At 39.7% G+C, this 19680-nt stretch overlaps 2 long non-coding RNA genes across 2 annotated transcripts in view; one reads left to right on the plus strand and one right to left on the minus strand.

Moving 5' to 3' along the window:
* Positions 1 to 19680, minus strand: part of LOC116555363 — a 785279-nt gene that overhangs the window by 218577 nt on the left and 547022 nt on the right. The gene's annotated exons all lie outside the window — the stretch shown is intronic.
* On the plus strand, positions 2608 to 14895 carry LOC116555362. The gene is made up of 4 exons (XR_004270498.1): positions 2608 to 2619; positions 3124 to 3129; positions 12139 to 12141; positions 14747 to 14895. It is a non-coding gene; the product is annotated as an uncharacterized LOC116555362 (long non-coding RNA).

Raw genomic sequence — 19680 nt, forward strand, 5'->3', positions numbered from 1 at the left:
TTAGATTCTTTAAACTAAGAGTAATTGAAGACAGATAAATTAGAATTTTACAATAAAGATAGTACTGTTAAAGTTGTCGGTATAAAAATAAAGCTGGCCAAGTGCAGTGGCTCACACCTGTAATCCCAGCACTTTGGGAGGCTGAGGCAGGTGGATCACAAGGTCAAGAGATCCAGACTATCGGGGCCAACATTGTGAAATCTTGTCTCTACTAAAAATACAAAAATTAGATGGGCATAGTGGCATGCACCTGTAGTCCCAGCTATTCTGGAGGCTAAGGCAGGAAAACTGCTTAAACCAGGGAGGCAGAGGTTGCCGTGAGTCCAGATTGAGCCACTGCACTCCAGCCTGGTGACAGAGTGAGACTTCATCTTGGAATAAATAAATAAATAAATAAATAAATATTCACTTGGCCAGACCTGGGGGCTCATGCCTGTAATCTTAGCACTTTGGGAGGTTGAGGCAGGAGGATTGCTTGGGCTCAGGAGTTCCAGACAAGCCTGGTCAATATGGCAAAACCCTATCTCTACTAAAACTATAAAACTTATCTGGGCATGGTGGTGTGCGCCTGTAGTCCCAGCGACTCAGGAGGCTGCAGGAGAATCGCTTGAACCTGAGGAGGTTGCAGTGAGCTGAGATCACAGCACTGCACTCTGGCCTGGGTGACAGAGCGAGACCTTGTCTCAAAAAATAAAACAGAATAAAATAAAATAAAATAGTAAATAAATATAAAGTCACTTGTGTTAAAAAACAAAAAATCTGACAAGAGGAGCCTTAAAAGGCCATGAAGGGAGGTTCTCATGCATAAACAATCACAAAACGCTTGGTAAAAAAGCCACAATCTTGCACAAGATTTTGCAACCTTGCAAAAACCTTACCAAAAAAAAAAAAAAAAAAGCCTTTTGTGAGGATATGAGGACATCTACACAAGCCTGTCCAGTCCTGAACTGGCACCACCCTCGTTATTAATCCTTTTAGCCAAGAGTAATTATCTCAAAAGAATTATGTAATCCTCTTGATTTTTCCTTTAAAAACATCTGTCTTCCTTTTCCTCCCCGAATATACACATTATTAGGCTGATGCAAAAGTAATCGTGGTTTTTGCCGTTACTTTGAGTTAGTTTTGCACATCAACTTCATAGTTTACTATGACATACCTATTTCCATTGCAATACCCTATTTCCAAATAAATATAATTTTATTGTAGGGAGGCTAATCATCTGTTAGTGATTTAGGTTGACATACGTGGTGTTGGAAGTGGGATCTGAAGAAATGTCACTATCAGGAGGAACTGGCAATTCGTGGAGTCAGTGCTCAGCAGTCGCTCGAGCCCTTTGAGTTCCACTTCCATGGTTTGCCTTTCATGGCTGGCCTCTTCTGCCCTGGTGAGTCTTCTTTCATGCCAAGCCTCCCTCTTTTTGGTAGAGATTGTTTGGCTTCATTTTGGATTTGCTTTGGTTACAAGGCCACCTTAATAAAGGACCTTACAACACTCCTGGGATTATAAAAGACGTTTTGTCTTTTCTGGCATGTCTCTTCTTGCATAAAGATAAGTGTTCTTCTGGTTTGAGTATTCTGGTTTCTATAGAATTTACATCTGACTGCGAGGCATGTCCTCTCTGGCAATTTTACTTTTGGTTCTGTTTATGTTCCTATTTAACATTTTGTTTGAACTGTATGCCTGGGTTAAAATTTTTTTTGAGCACTCTGGTTTTGTTTTCATTTTGGTTTGGTTACGTATGTCTATAAATGATTTGGCTCTTTTCCTTTGCTTGCTTCTACAAATCTTCCAAAGGCAAAAACAAGCATTCTAAATGGTGGGTGCAGGATGGCTAGTGAAAAGCTGGTAGGATGGTTGTCACCATTTAAAACACTGGGCCAAGGCCGGGCACGGTGGCTCAAGCCTGTAATCCCAGCACTTTGGGAGGCTGAGGCGGGTGGATCACGAGGTCAAGAGATCGAGACCATCCTGGTCAACATGGTGAAACCCTGTCTCTACTAGAACTACAAAAAATTAGCTGGGCATGGTGGCGCGTGCCTGTAATCCCAGCTACTCAGGAGGCTGAGGCAGGAGAATTGCCTGAACCCAGGAGGCGGAGGTTGCGGTGAACCGAGATCGCGCCATTGCACTCCAGCCTGGGTAACAAGAGCGAAACTCCGTCTCAAAAAAATAAATAAATAAATAAAATAAAATAAATAAAAAAAATAAAACACTGGGCCAAACTCCCGACATTCTCTGGCAGGATTCATAGGATTTTCTTTGCTCTTGGGGGATTAATTAGAAATGGAATGGAATCCCCAAAATTAAAGCATGCTAGGTTTTATGGTACTCCAGTTGGCTGTATTATGGCCTATTCTGTTATTCTCATGCCTGTTTAAAAACTGACAGACTACATAAAGAAAAGCTTGAAGCGTAAATGGTAATAATTTGAACTCTCTAAAAAACACTTACCATAGAAGACAGCCAGTAGACACCTCCAGCGATCATTCCCCTTCCCTGACAGAAACATCAAATTGAACAACTATCCATACAAAAAGCACTTTCCTAAGAACCAAAAATCAGGTTATCACAGTATCTGGTTTATTAAGGAAAGAGACACCGAAGAGGGGAGAAAAGATAGTCTAGAATTGCCTATACCACCCTTCCCTTAACCCTGGCAGTGACTGTGTGGCACAGAGAGAATCTGTGCACTCGAAGGAGGGAGAGTGTGGTGATTATGGGATGCTGCACTGGAACTCAGGACTGCCCTGTCACAATGGAAAGCAACGCAGGGCAGAAGTCAGCTGGCACCCATGGAGGGAGCATTTAGATCAGTCCTAGGCAGAAGCAAATTGCCCATCCTGGTAATGGGAACCTGACTTCTGGTAACCACCACACTACTGACTTAAGTGCTCTTGGGTTCTAAATAAGCTTTAAAGGCAGCCTAGGCCACAAAAACTGCCATTCCTGGGCAAGTCCTGGTGCTGTGTTAGACTCAGAGCCAGTGGGTTTGTGGGCACTTTACCTAGTGAGACACCAGCCATAGTGGCCAAGTGAGTGCTTGAACCACTTGTCCCCCAACCCTAGGAAGTGTAGCTCACAGCTTTAGGAAAGACACCTTCCTTCTGCTTGAGGACAGGGGAGAGAAGAGTAAAGATGACTTTGTCTTGCAACTTGAATAGCAGCTCAACTACAGTAGAGTAGGGCATCAGGTACAGTTCTGAGGTCCAGCCAGCCCCTAACTCCTGGAAGACATTTCTAAACACATCCTCGGGCAGAAGAGAGCCTGTTGCCTCAAACGGAAGGATCCAGTCCTGGAAGAATTTACTACCTGCTGTTTAAAGAGCACTTGGGCTCTGAATAATCAGCAATGGTAGCCAGGCATTATTTGCCACAGGTCTTGGGTGATACTCAGAGCTGTGCTGGCTTCACATGTGATCCTGCAAATTCCCAGCTGTGGTGGGTATGGCAAGTGATCACTCCTACTTAAGGAAAGGAAAAAGAACAGTAAAGGTGACTTTGTCTTGCAGTATGGGTACCAGCTCGGCTAGCTGGGTAGAGCACAAAGTAGGCTTCTGGGGTCCCTGATTGCAGGCCTTGGTGCCTGGATGGCATTTTGGGCTTGCTGTGGGCCAAAGAGGAGGTAAATACCCTGAAAAGTGAGACTCAGGACTGGAGGCATTCACCGCAACCTGACTGAAGAGTGGTTGGGCTTTGAGCGAACATCAGCCTAGCCAGGAAGTACCTGCCGCAGGCCTAGGGTAGTGCTGGAAATGGAGGGAGACTCCCTTTGCTTAGGGAAAGGGGAGGGAGGAGTGGAAAGGGCTTTGTCTTGAGGCTTGGGTGACAGTTCAGCTATACTAGAATAAAGCACCAGGTAGATTCTTAAGGTTCTCAACTCCGGGACCTGGTTCTTGTATAGAATCTCTGAACCTACCCAGGACTAGGGAAACTTGTCATCATGAAGAGGACATAAGCCTGGCTGGATTTGCCACTTGCTGATAAAAAAGTCCTTAGGCTTTGAGTAAACTTAGGCAGAAGCTAGGCAATGGTCACTGTGGGCATTGGATGAGACCAAGTGCTGTGCTGGCTTTGGGTCTGACCCAGGGCAGTTCAAGTGGTAGTAGCCACAGGGGTACTTATGTCACTCCTCTCCCAGTTCCAAGCATCTCAGCATGCAGAGAGAGAGAAAGAAAGGGGGGCGGGTAGGCTGTGTTTAGGGGAAAGCAAGGGAAGAGAACAAGAGTCTCTGCCTGGTAATCTAGGAAATTCTCCCAGATCTTATCTAAGGCCTCTATGAGTCTGCAGGAGACACAGTGTTACTGGGCTTGGGGTGTCCACTAAAGCAAATATGGCTGCAGTGACCGAAGACTTAGATCACAAAACCCAAGTCCCTTCAACAGGAAAGCTCTCTCAAGTTGAATAGGTACAAACAAGCCTAGGCTGCAAAGACTACAATAACTACCCAACTTTTCAATGCCCAGACACAAACAGACATCCGCAAGCATCAAGACTATTCAGGAAAACATGAGCTCACCAAAGGAACTAAATAAGACACCAGTGACTAATCCCAGAGAGACAGAGATATGCGACCTTTCAGACGGAGAATTCAAAAAGTTGTTTTGACGAAGCTCAGTGAAATTCAAGATATACAGTGAAGGAACTCTGAATCCTATATGATAAATTAAATGAAGGGATTAAAATAATTAAAGAGGATCAAGCAGAAATCCCAGAGCTGACAATGAAGAAATAAAAATAAACCAACAAACAAAAATAAAAATAAAAAAAATTTAAAAAAAGAATAAAAGAAATCCCAGAGCTGAAAAAACCAACTGACAAACTGAAGAATGCTTCAGACTCTCTGAATATCAGAATTAATCAAGCAAAAGAAAGAATTAGCAATCCCATTATTGGGCATATACTTAAAGGATTATAAATTATTCTACTATAAAGACACATGCATATGTGTGTTTATTGCAGCACTGTTCACTATAGCAAAGACTTGAGACCAACCCAAATGCCCATCAATGACAGACTGAATAAAGAAAATGTGGCACAAATACATGATGGAATACTATGCAGCCATATAAAAGGATGAGTTCATTTCCTTTGCACGGACTTGGATGAAGCTGGAAACTACCATTTTCAGCAAACTAAAACAAGAACAGAAAACCAACCACCACATGTTTTCACTTATAAGTGGGAGGTGAACAATGAGCACACATGGAGACAGGGAGTGGAACATCACACATCAGGGCCAGTTAGGAGGTGGGGAGCTGGGAGGGGATAGCATTAGGACACATACCTAATGTAGATGATGGGTTGACGGGTGCAGTAACCACCATGGCATGTGTATACCTATGTAACAAACCTTCATGTTCTGCACATATATCCCAGAAATTAAAGTATAAAATAATAATAATAATAATAATGAAAGAATTAGTGAGCTTTAAGACAGACTATTTGAAAATACGCAGTACGAAGATTTCAGTATAAAAAAGAAAGAAGCATGTCTATGTGATCTAGAAAACAGATCTAAACAGCAAATAGCAGAGTTATTTGCCTTAAAGAGAAGGTAGAGATAGAGACTGGAGTAGGAAGTCTATTCAAAAGAATAATATCAGAGAACTTTCCAAATCTAGAGAAAGATATCAGTATTCTAGTATAAGAAAGTTATAGAACACCAAGCAGATTTGATTTAACCAGAAGAAGACTATCTTATAGCATTTAATAACCAAAACCCCCAAGGTGAAGCATAAAGAAAGGATCCTAAAATCAGCAAGAGAAAAGAAACATACAAAGGAGCTCCAAAATATTTTGGCAGCAGCCTTCTCAGTGGAAACCTGACAGTCCAGGAGAGAGTGGCATGACATGTTTAACGTGCTGAAGGAAAAAAACCTTTTATCCTAGAATAGTATATCCAATAGAGCTATCCTTCAAATATGAAAAAGAAGGGCCGGGGGTGTTTGCTCATGCCTGTAATCCCAGCACTTTGGGAGGCCAATGTGCGCAGATCACATGAGGTCAGGGGTTTGAGATCAGTCTGGCCAACATGGCAAAACCCCATCTCTACTAAAAATACAATAATTAGCTGAGTGTGGTGGTGGGCACCTGTAATCCCAGCTACTTGGGAGGCTGAGGCAGGAAAATTGCTTGAACCCAGGAGGCGGAGGTTGCAGTGAGCTGAGATTGCACCATTGCACTCCAGCTTGGGCAACAGAGCAAGATCCCATCTCAATAATACACATAAAACAAAGAAACAAAAAAAAAAAAAAAAAAAAAGAAAAAAGAAAAGAAATAAAGACTCCCCCAGAAACCAAAAGCTAAGACATTTCATCAACACCTGATCTGTCTTAAAAGAAATGCTAAAGAGGGTTCTTCAGTCCGAAAGAAAAGGATGTTTAAGAGCAATAAAAAGCCATGTGAAGGTACAAAACCCACTGTTAATAGTACTTACAGAGAAACATAATATTATAACACTGTAATTGTGGTGTATAAACTAATATATTTTTGATAGGACAACCTATAAAAAATAATAATCATAATAGCTTTTTAAGACATAGACAGTAAAATAAGACATAAATAGAAACAATAAAAAGTTAAAGCCTGGGCGCAGTGGCTCATGCCTGTAATTCCAGCACTTTGGGAGGCTAAGGAGGGTGGATGACCTGAGGTCAGAGTTTGAGACCAACCTGGCCAACATGGTGAAACCTCATCTCTACTAAAAATACAAAAAATAGCTGGGCATTAGTGGCAGGTGCCTGCAATCCCAGCTACTGGGGATGCTGAGGCAGGACAATCACTTGAACTCGGGAGGTGGTGGTTGTGGTGAGCCAAGATTGTGCCACTGCACTCCAGCCTGGGTGAAAGAGTGAGACTCCATCTCAAGAGAAAAAAAAGTTAAAAAGCAAGGGATGAAATTAAAGTGTAAGAGTTTTTATTAGACTTCTCTTTGCTTGTTAGTTTATGCAATCAGTATTAAATTATCTTCAGTCCAAAATAACAGGTTAAAAGATATTATTTGAAAGTCGTATAGTAACCTCAAATTTAAAAACATAAAACAGATACATAAAAAATAAAAAGTAAGAAATTAAGACATATCACCAGAAAAAGTCATCTTCACTAAAGAAAGACAGGAAGGAAAAAGGAAGGAAGAGAAGACCACAAAACAAACAGAAAGCAAATAGCAAAATAGAAGGGGCTAAGTCCTTACTTAACAATAATGAGATTGAATGCAAATAGACTAAATGATCCAATTGAAATACACAGAGTGGCTGAATCCTTAAAAAAGCAAGTTCCAATAATCTGTTGCCTACAAGAAACAAACTTCACCTATAGACTCACATAGACTGAAAATGAAGGGATAGAACAAAATATTCCATGCAAAAGGAAACCAAAAAATCAGAGGCAGACTAGCTATACTATGTCAGACAAAATAGATTTTAAGACCAAAACTGTAAGAAGAAGCAAAGAAAGCCATTATATGATGAGGAATGGGTCAATTCAGCAAGAGGAAATAACAATTGCAAATATATATGTACCCAACACTGGAGCATCCAGATATATAAAACAAATATTATTAGAGCTAAAGAGAGAGATAGACCCCCCAATACAATAATAGTTGGAGACTTCAACACCCTATTTTCAACATTGGATAAATCATCCAGGCAGAAAATCATCAAAGAAACATCAGGCTAAATCAGCATTATATACCAAATGGACCTGATAAATATTCATAGAACATGTTATCCAACAGCTACAGAAAATTCATTCTTCTTCTCAGCACACGGATTATTCTAAAGGATAGAATATATGTTAGGCCAAAATAAAGTCTTAAAATATTCAAAAAAATTGAAATAATATTAAGTATATTCTCTGACCACAATGGAATGAAACTAGAAATCAACAAGAGGAATTTCAGAAACTATACAAACATATGGAAATTAAACAATATGCTCCTGAATGACCAATGGGCCAATTAAAAAATTAAGAAGACAATTGAAACATTTCTTGAAACGAATTAAAATGGAATCACAACATGCCAAAACCTACTGGATATAGTAAAAGCCGTACTAAGTGGGAAGGTGATAGCTTCTTTTGATAAGTGCCTACATCAAAAAAGTAGAAAAACTTCAAATAAACAACCAGTTAAACCCAAGCTTCGTAGAAGAAAAGAAATAATAAAGATCAGAGTATAAATTAAAAATATTGAAACAGGAAAAAAACTACAAAGATCAATGAAACAAAAAGTTGGTTTTTGGAAAATATAAACAAAATTGACAAAGCTTTATCTTGATTATCTAAGGAAAAAGAGAGAAGACCCAAATAAATAAAATCAGAGATGTAAATGGAGATGTTACAACTGACACCACATAAATTCAAAGCATCTTTAAAGGCTACTATGAAAACCTAGAGGAGATGGATAAATTCCTAGACACATACAACCTACCAAGATTGAACCATGAAGAAATCCTTAATCTGAAAAAAACAATAACAAATGATGAGATTGAAGATGTAATAAAAATTCTCCCAGCAAAAAAAAAAAGCCTAGAAACTGATGGCTTCACTGATGAATTTTACCAAATATTTAAAGAAGAATTATTGCCAATCCTACTCAAATTATTGTGAAAAATAGATGAGCAGGGTTTGCTTCCAAACTCCTTCTGTGAGGCCAGTATTATCATAATGCCAAAACCAGTCAAAGACACATCAAAAAAAAAAAAAAAAAAAAAAAAGCTACAGGCTAATATATCCTTGATGAACTTTGATGCAAAAATTCTACACTAACTAATAGCAAACCAAATTTGACAATACATTAAAAGGATCATTCATCATGACCAGGTAGGATTTATTCCAGGGATGCAAGGATTGTTCAACATATGCAAATCAATCAATGTAATAAATTATATCAATAGAATGAAGGACAAAAACCATGTGACCTTTACAATTGGTGCTGAAAAAGTACTTGATAAAATTCAACATCCTTTGTGAAAAAAAACTCTGAAAATCATGGGTACAGAAGAAACATCTCAACTCAAAAAACATATACCACAGACCTACAGCTAGTATCATACTGAATGTGGAAAACCTGAAAACCTTTCTCTAAGATCTGGATCAAAGCAAAGATGCCCATTTTAATCACTGTTGTTGAATGTAATACTGGAAGTCTCAGCTGGAGCAATCACACAAGAGAAAGAAATAAAAGATATCCAAACTGGGGGAAAAAAATTATTCTTGTCTGCAGATGATGTAATCTTATATTGGAAAAACCTAATGACTCCCTTAAAAAAGTATTGGAAGTGATAAATGCAGTAAAGGTACAGGATACAAAATTCACATAAAAAATTAGTATTTCTATATGCTACGAGTGAATTATCTGAAAAGGAAATCAAGAGTGTAATCTCATGAGCTAAAAATAAAATTAAATACCTAGGAATACACTTAAAGAAATGAAACATCTCTACAATTAAAATTATGAAACATCAATGAAAGAAATTGAAGAGGATAAAAAAGAAAGTTATTCCATGTTCATGGATTGCAAGAATAAACATTGTTATGAAGTCCATATTCCTCAGATTCAATGCCATCTTTATCAAAACACAAATGACATTCTTCACCAAAATAGAAAGAAACCCTAAAGTGTGTACGAAACCACAAAAGACTCAGAATAGCCAAAGCTACCCTGAACATATATATATTATATATGTGTGTGTGTGTGTGTGTGTGTGTGTGTATTCAGGCTATTTCGAGACCAGCCTGACCAACATGGTGAATCCCTGTCCCTACTAAAAATACAAAAATTAGCCAGGCGTGGTGGTGCCTGTCTGTAATCCCAGCTACTTGGGAGGCTGAGGCAGGAGAATCGCTTGAAACTGGGAGGTGGAGGTTGCATATATAAATATAAATATAAATATAAATATAAATATAAATAAAATCTAGACATTAATCAAAAATACATAAAGACATATTTTTATAAGCACTTAAATACAAATGTCTAAAATATAAATATATATGTATAGAGCATGTATAAATATATATATAGCATATATAAATATATGGCATATATCTATATAGCTATATATGTATAAAAATACACACACATATATGAAATTGTAAAGTACCCAGAGTGCTCAAAACAATTTTGAAAAGAGAGGACAAAGTTGGATAAATACACTACTGCCATTCAAGTCTTAATATAAAATTGCACTCACCAAGATAGTTAAATATTAGTGTAAGAATGGACAGATAAGTAAATGGAGCAGAATACAGTGTCCAGAAATAAATGCACAACAGTATAATCAGTACCAAGGATAATCAGTAGGGAAAAGTATGGTCTTACAACCAGTAGCACTAAAGCAACTGAATATCTGTATTAAAAGAAAACAAAACCAGGAATCTCAGCCCTTTACTTATACCGTAAACATAAATAAACTCTAAATGAAGTATAACTGTAAATGTAAAAGTTAAAGCCATGCACTTTTTAGAAGAAAATTGTCATAGCCTTGAGGTGGGCAAAGATGAGACACAAAATATACGTCGTAAAAAACCTGACTACTATGAAGCACTAGAATAGCAAATATCAAATACAACTGACAATACCAAATGCTGATGAAGATAAGAAGCAAACAGAAATCTCATATGTTGAGGATGGGAGTCTAGGAGGGCACTCGCCATAAGTACACATTGTAAGATCCAACAATTACACCTCTAGATATTAATCCAAGATACATAAAAAGATATTTCCATAAGCACTTATATACAGTTGTCTATACCATTTTAGTTATAATAGAAGGAAACTGGAAACAATCAAATGACTGCCAACTAATAAATGGACAAAATACATTTTGTACAGTGGTAGTATAGAATACTAATAAGCAATAAAGAGTAAAACTCCTAAAACATGCAACAACATGGATAAATAGTGAAACATCATGCTGAGTAAAAGGAGCCAGATATAAAAACTACATGCTGTAAGATTTCATTTATATGAAACTTTAGAATAGGCAAAGCTAACATAATATGGTAGAAGCAGATCAGTGGGTGCCTAGCATAGGAGGTCTGGAATTGGCAATAGAGAGGCAAGAGGGAAATCCAGGGTGGATGAAAACATTCTACGTCTTGATTGTGAGAACAGCTACATAGGTGAATACAGTTGTCAAAACTTATCAAACTTTGGACTTAAAATGGGTACATCTTATTGTGTGCAAATAAACACTTCAATACTGACTAGTAACATTAATTTGTTTTGCCAGTTGACAGAGCTTTAAGATAAAAGACACTGGCAAGGTAAAGATTTGGTCCCAATATTTTTAAAAGGGTTACTGTTAAAATCTTTAACTTGAAGCCCATCTCTTCCTTGGCTCCTTTTTAATGAAGGAAAAACTTTTCATTCTTCCCGCTCTCTTCCTTTTCTTTCTTTTCGTCTCCTTTTTCTTTTTAAGAATAAAAATATTCCTCATCGAGGAAATAGAAAATGAGTTAGTTTATACTTGAATTTTTAAAATAAGAATTAATTTAATATGAATTAGAATTTTTGGAATAAGATGACTAATTCTAGCACTTTATGTATTAAAACCAGTGAGTTTCTAGTATGCATAATTCATATTTGAGAGAGAGCTCTTAACTAGTTTCATGATTATTACTTCCTCCCACATTTGAAATTATTGGTATATATATAGTGGCTTTCTCGCTTTTGTGATCTCTATCTATAAAGAGAACTAAGCACAGGCATTTCTTAGTTTAGCTCTACTGCTTCAAGGCATAAATATTGGAAATTCCCAATTTTAGATTTAAAAATGATTAGCTGTCAATCCATGGGTGCTGGAGGATGTTTTTTATTTGTTTGTTTTGTTTTGTTTGCTTTGAGACAGGGTCTCACTCTTGCCCAGGTTGGAGTGCAGTGACTCCATGATGGCTCACTGCAGCCTCAACCTCCCCGGGCTCAACTCAGTCTTTCGGGTAGCTGGGACTAGAGGTGAGCACCACAATGCCAAGCTAACTTTTTGGTATTTTTTGTAGAGATGGGGCTTCACCATGTTGCCCAGGCTGGAGAAAGGTGTTTTAAGCCCTCTGCCATACCCAGCCTTAATACTCCACCTCTTACTGCCTTATCATGAGGCTAGATTTCAACCTCACCTCCTTTCACCGGTGAAACTTAAGATCGTGTGGCTTCCTGTTAGATTTCTGTTTGAGGCTCTCAGGCACTGCTGCCACTTTTGGTGGTGGTGACAGAAGCAACCTCAGACTTGTGCATTTGGCCATTTTGAGCAGTACGGTCAAAAAATCCAGAGGCCAGTTTTCTTAGAATCAAGGGGATAGAGGCCACAATCCGTTGAACAAGCCTTCTCTTGAAGGCACTGTCTTGTATAAGGTGCACCAGTGCCGGCAGGCAACCTAACATTCTTATCTTCTTCTGTTGAAATTTCTCTCCAGCAGTATCTGCACTATAGTTTATCCCCTGTTGCTGACTTCTTATTATTTCTCTGAATTATCCTGGCTAATTCAGAGAAACATTTTTTTCCCTCCAAACTTTGTCATTCAATTCTCGGGGCTGAGGGTAGCAGAGGGATTACAGGGATTCATGTAAAGTTTCTCAAGCTTATTAGTGTCAGATGAATGCAAATAAAGTAACACTGAGATGCCACACGTTGTACACATAAGACTGGCAAACGTTTAATAGTGTTTTACCGCATGTTCTCACTCATAAGTGGGTGTTGAGCTATGAGAACACATGGACACAGAGAGGAGAACATCACACACTGGGGCCTGTCGGGGGTTGGGGAATAGGGGAGGGATAGCATTAGGAGAAATACCTAATGTAGATTATGGGGGGATGGGTGCAGCAAACCAGCATGGCACATGTATACGTTTGTAACAAACTTGCACAATCTGCACATGTAACCCCAGAACTTAAAGTATAATAAAAAAAAGTTAGTGTTTTAGTTATGTATTGCTGCATAACAAACTATCCCTAAATTAATGACAATGCCCTTAAGATTCTTGAAATCTCTTTTACATAGCAAAAAGGGCATAGGGGACACATACTCAACTCTTTCTGACATCTCAAAAAATGGTTTAACAGCTGCATCTTCATTTAAGGATTTACCTCAATATTTATCCTTAGGTCAAATTTTGCTGACAACGTGCTGAATTCGATCTTCGAATTTTCTAACTTTGAGAACTTTCTGATTGCCATTGTAGAAAGACTATCCTGAGGCTTCAAAATTTCTTGAAATTCTGCTAAAAACTAAACAGTTTCTTTCTATGTTGTATTTTACCATAGGCAGCCAGATAAAGCCATTTGTCATGTTTAACATTCTGCCTGGAAATTTCCCTAGCTAGATCTTACCAGATAAAATGAACTCCAGAGTTAATTTCTGGGCAAAAATCACCTCACGTGCCTTGCATCTTCAGTGTGACAGAAGGGAATAGAGTCTGGTGGCAGGATTTAATCAGAAGGGAGTAGTACATCCCAAACTACGAATTTGGTAACTCTGGTCTCCTGGGGAAAATACTGAAATTCTACACCATTACTCCCGAGCCTTGAAGAACTGAAGAGGTTGAGCTGGTGAATATATGCCGTCAGACAGAATTACTTTGAAAACAGTGAAACATGCAAAACCTTTGAGCAGTCCAGTATTTGTTAAATGAATTCACAGAGGAGAGTCACTAAAAACATTTATGTGAGGTTGGGTAAGTAGAATGATATTTTCATTCAATTCACTATTTTCTATTAAACTCTTACTTTTTTTTTTTTTTTTTGCAATGGACTCTTGCTCTGTCAGCCAGGATGGATTGCAGTGGTGCAGTCTCTGCCTTTTCAGTTTGAGCGATTCTGCTGCCTTAGCCTCCTGAGCAGCTGGGACTATAGGCATGCACCACCACGCCTGGCTAATTTTTGTATTTTTAGTACAGACGGGGTTTCGCCATGTTGGCTAGACTGGTCTTGAACTCCTGGCCTCAAGTGATCTGCCCATCTTGGTCTCCCAAAGTGTTGGGATTACAGGCATGAGCCACCATGCTCGGCCAACACCTACTTTTTACAAACTACTGCACAAGTAACTCGGAGTGGGAACCAAAGGGTGAGGTATAATCCTTGCTTTCAAATAGGATATTTCATAGAATATGACTTAAATAAATACATAATGACATACTGTTATATTCTAAGTCAGCCCTGATTAAATAATTGCTTTTAGATTTTTTTTTTGGTTACCACTGATTCACATGTACAATCTTTCTTAAATTGGGATCACTAATATTGAGGAGATCCTGTTTATAAAAACAATCACTTGTGTCTATAAGATTGATTGTTAATGTCACTTTAATGCATTTCATCTGTAAAAAGGTAATTTATAAGAAAATATAAGAAAATATTAAAAATACCTGCCAGAACAATAGCATTCTGAAAGATTCTGTTGGGAAAAAACCAGTTTTATGGGGCTGTGTTATTCTATACCTGTTTCCCAGTTATTTTCTTTTGCTTTCTTCACCACGTTGCAGCAGACCAGGTCTCACTAACACAGGCCTCCATAACTACGGTTTCAGCACTGATCTAGTGGTTCAGTTAAATACCAAAAGCTGAAAGAGGCAGTGCCCTTCTACAAAGGCTGTCCTGTCATAAAAACTCACCAGGAGTTTGGCCTAGGCCTTTCCCAGGCCTTAAAGCATGACAGGATAATAAAGGAATTCTTAAGGAGACCTGTTTAGGATTAAACGTTTTATTGGGGGTCTAACCCTAACTCTCCAAATCTGCATGATTTAGCAGGAGACCCCAGCACCTGGACCCACTGAGATTAAGTCAATTTACTGAGGTTCCAAAGGAAGATCTTCAGGACTCAGATCTTAGCTACAGATTAAAAGAAGTTAATCACTTAGGTCTTTAGATGAATGCACACTTACACGTAGACAAATAGCTTAGAAGGTATATAAGCTGTGGAAAACGTTGTAATTCTGAGTTAGTCTGGGGATAATTTCCAGGCCCTCTCCCTGTACCCAGTTACAGAAATAAACTCCCTTCTCTCCCAGTTCATCTGCATCTCGTTATTGGGCTGCGAAAACGAGTAGCCCGATACTCGGTTTGGTCCAGGAACAGCATGCCATGAGACAGAGAGAGAGAGGGAGAGAGAGAGCGCGCGCGAGAGCGAGCACGAGCATAGGCTTTGTAGCCAGTCGATCGGGTTTCAAATCCTGATTCTATCACTTAAAAGCTGTGTGACATTGGGTGTACCAAATGTCTCTGTGCCTCTGTTTCTTCATGGGAAAAATAAAAGCAATACTTTACATCCCCCGCCCACAATTCAATGCCTGGCCCAGTGTCAGAGCTCAATCTTTGTTAAACAGGTGAATGAGGTCCCAAATAGTCCTGACATTTAAAGACAGCTCTCCACTGCCTTGCTGGTACAATGGTTATCCTTTTGGGGAACACCCACTGGAGCAGCTGCTTCCACTTTGCTTTATTTTCCTGCGGGTAATATCCTGTTCCCATCATTATCTGCTAAGTTCTTGACTGAATGCCTGGTAGGAGCTCAGACAGCCAAGTGTGGCTTCGTGCCTCACCCTCTTGACACAGCTTGTTTTCTGTTCCCATGAACTCCAGAACCTGCTCTAGGGTTTGAACTGCAGACTTGTTCCTGCGCTGTTCTCTATGTTTGCTTGTGGCCATTCCAGTGATGTTAAATGTGGCTCCTTCCCTCTGAAAGCAGGGAAGGACTGGGTTCAGGGAGAGTGTTTGTTTGACATAGGCGTTACACATGATGAACCATCCATCATGTGTCCACCAATAGGTGGACACCTGTCATGATAGGGAGAGGAGGGAGGGATGTCGCAGTAACATGCAGTCTGCTAATTCGCAGATTGTCATATTCATGACCTAAATGGTCTTTTTAGAGCCTGCTGTAATTTTGCAATGATGTAGGGTCACCCCTGCTCTCATGTGCAGGCAGAGTTTTCTCCCATCCAGACAATGCTGATGAAAAAGATGTTAGCAAGAGATACCATCCAGATCAAATACATCTTGCAGAGATCAGTGCAACTTTGTACAAATGAGTCCAGGGACTCTTACTCCATGAGTATCCTGAAACTCAGTGCATCTTTTCCCTGGGGAAAATGAAAACACGGGGCTACCCCAAAAACAAGCAAAATATATTGGAAGGAAACTCTGGTATATAACATTGAGCCATTGGTTTGAAAAAGGGTGACCTCTCTGAGCAAATGACTTCTTTTCCAAACAGAGCTGAACAAGGTAAGATTCTGGGTTAATGGCTTTTATAATGATTAAAAATAAAACGTAAACCTGGTGTAGCTAGAGCTTACAGCCCTACAGCAACTTACAAAACCATCAAATAATTTTAACAAACTGATTATGCAAGGATATTTCTATAGGTAGAGGGTAGGTCAGATTTCAGTCTCTCTTTAAGAGGCTGCCAAGACACCCTGGACTCAGATGTTAAAGCATCTGTGTATTCTCTGAGGCCAAGACTAGGAAAATGTGTCTCAGTGGGCAAGCGGGGAAAGTGATACCTTTATAAAAGACATATTAAAAAGTGAGAGTTCTCTAAGGATTTTCTTGAAACTACCATTATAGTTACATCATCTCTTTCCCCAGAAAGTCCACTTGGATTAAGCTCATCAACCAATGGAAGTGTCAGTGATTGGGTGGTTGTATATCAGAGTGAAACAATGTTTATCAGTTAAACTGAATTTTATATCCATGTGGCATTCAGTTTTTATTCCCCCCAAGATCTGGGATAGTGAAAGGTCCATTGATTTGTTGGCCTTGTCTGTGTGGTGCTAACTGCTGAAGTACTTGCCTCCAGAATAGGCACCTCTGCTCATGGCTAGAGCCCCAAACATCCCTGATCCCATTGGTGCATTTTCCTATTAAGTTGGGCGCACATTTCCACAGAGACACAATCAAACATTGCCTATTATGATTAGAAATAAACCTGAGGACTGAAAGACTGAATATACAGACCATGACCAGACCATATATAAAAATAGAACGTTGTCCCATAACCTGCAGCAATCTGCCCAAGAAACCAACTCCTATTTATAGTGAGCAACCCAGGAATCCAGCCTGCTATATAAATCACACTTGTAGAAAGCCAGATTGTTATCTTAGAAGGTAAATAATTTCTGTAATAATCAGCCCCATATAGCCAGGGCTTAATAACTGATAGCTTCCCTCATTTTGCCCCTGCTTCTAACTTAGGACCAACTAGAGAAAGCCAAACTTGTACCTCTGACCTATCATACAGGGTGCCGCGCACCTGTACCTCTTACCTATCATGCAGGGTGCCGCGCACCTGTACCTCTAACCTATCATGCAGGGTGCCGCGCACCTGTACCTCTTACCTATCATACAGGGTGCCGCGCACCTGTACCTCTTACCTATCACGCAGGGTGCCGCGCACCTGTACCTCTAACCTATCATGCAGGGTGCCGCGCACCTGTACCTCTAACCTATCATACAGGGTGCTGCGCACCGCTACCTCTTACGTATCATACAGGGTGCCGCGCATGTAGTTAGCTTACCTCTAGCTTCTTCATGCCAACAGTCCAATCAGAGCACACTTGAGCCTTCTCTTCTGTGGGTCTTAAAGCTTTTGCATTCCTCTGCCCGCCTTTGAGTCTCTGCGCAAACGCAACTGATGGTGGCTGACTCCTTTGCTATATCAAGTTCACAATCGATAGCCTTTGCTTTTCTCCTTCGGTTCAGTACTTTGGTTTAAATAGGCTTTGTGAGCCAGTTGGTTTCTAAATCATTCAAACTGCCATTCATTCACTTATTTACTGAATAAATATTTACTAAAAGCTTCAATAGGTCGGGCACGGTGGCTCACGCCTGTAATCCCAGCACTTTGGGAGGCTGAGGCAGGCGGATCACGTGGTCAACATATCTAGACCATCGGGGCCAACAAGGTGAAACCCCGTCTCTACTAAAAACACAAAAATTAGTTGGGCATAGTGGCCCACGCCTGTAGTTCCAGCTACTCGGGAGGCTGAGGAAGGAGAATTGCTTGAACCTGGGAGGCGGAGGTTGCAGTGAGCTGAGATCGCGCAACTGCACTCCAGCCTAGCGCCTGGCGCCTGGCGACGGAGCGAGACTCTGTCTCAAAAAAAAAAAAAAAAAAAAAAAAGCTTCAATATAGGCCATATTCCTTGCTAGGCACAGGAGCAAATGAAGTAAGATACGGTCCCTACCCTAGAGGACAATAACTTGGCAACTAAGGGGTTGAACAGGATGACCTGGCAACCAAATCAAAGGGAATTAAAATACCGAGGCAGTGTTTTTTTTAAAAAGTGCATATCAATTCCTGGATTCGTAACTTCCAGGAAGGTGTAGCTAAACATTTCAACTTTAATCGTTATACACTTGAATGCAGATTAGAAAAATAAGCATTTTAAGTTTAGCAAACCCATGATTTCAGATATTATTGCTTTAGGATGTCTGTAACAGCTAAAATCTAGTTCGGAGATTAAAAGCCACCTTTATTTTAACAGAGGAAATTAAATATTAAGAATTGTTAATTGGGTATTAAAGAACTAAACAAGGCAGAAGGAAAACACGGAGGTATCATGCAGGAAGCTGCCACTCCTAGGGAAGAGAGTGAAATTTTTCAATTTCGGAAACTTTGGAGGGGTCTCAAAGAGCTAAAACTAAGATCTCTGACAATAAGTTGCTGTTCTCTTAATACCAATGTCTCTGAGTTGGGTGGGGGAGCCCTGTGGCCAAGGCATTGGACAGATGTCTGAGTGGGTACAGGGTCGCTGGTGCTGGTGATGTCTCTGAGTTGCTGTGGGGCTGTTGCAGCAACTGTTGGGAAGACTAAACTGGCATTAACAACTGTTCCTGGAATACCAGACTCTGCGGGGGTGCAGGTGTTTTGAAGGTGACAAAGAAATAGGAAGTGAAGAGGAAGCAGAGAGAAGAGACACATCCTGTTCTTCTTCCTATAGCCTCGTCACTCCAGCTGGGCCTCCACTGGCTGATCCTAATTTAGAGTTATGTATATACCTATGTAACAAACCTGCACGTTCTGCACATGTACCCCAGAACTTTATATATATATATAATGTATATATATTTGTATATATATGTGTGTGCACGTTATCTATCTATCTATCTATCTATCTATCTATCTATCTATCTATCTATCTATCTATCTAAAAGAGTTGACTGCATAGGAGAAAGGGGGTTTGCTCAGTCCCAGCACAGCACTAAAAGCTGAATACATAGGGTGAGTTTGATTCTGTGAAGCAACAGCTTTGAATATGCCACAGCCCACCCCTTGAGCCATTCAGCATCCACACACTAAGCACTTCTAACCTAAACTTCCTGCAACAAGGAAAACAACTGTTTCTACCAAATACACGACAATCATCCTTTTTACAAGAGAGCATCACCTTTTCTCCAAAATGAGAAGACACAAAGTCCTGGCAGACATTCTATCAGTTTCATCAAAATTTTAGTCAGAGACCCACCTAATATTCTTACCCCCTAAGGAAACAAAATGAGGTGAGAGAAGAAATTAGCACATGCACAAGAAGTCATCCCTAGGTATTGAAAGGCTAGTATCCAGGACTGGTATCCTGCAGATACTAAAATCCAGATGCTTAAATCCCTTACATAATACAGGATGTTTGCATGTATCTTACGCACAACCTCCTGTATCCCCTAGACCATCTCTAGATGATTTGTGA

The sequence above is a fragment of the Sapajus apella genome, unplaced genomic scaffold (genome assembly GCF_009761245.1).
Source record: "Sapajus apella isolate SASKATOON/1434 unplaced genomic scaffold, GSC_monkey_1.0 scaffold15, whole genome shotgun sequence".
In the NCBI taxonomy this organism is placed as follows: domain Eukaryota; kingdom Metazoa; phylum Chordata; class Mammalia; order Primates; family Cebidae; genus Sapajus; species Sapajus apella.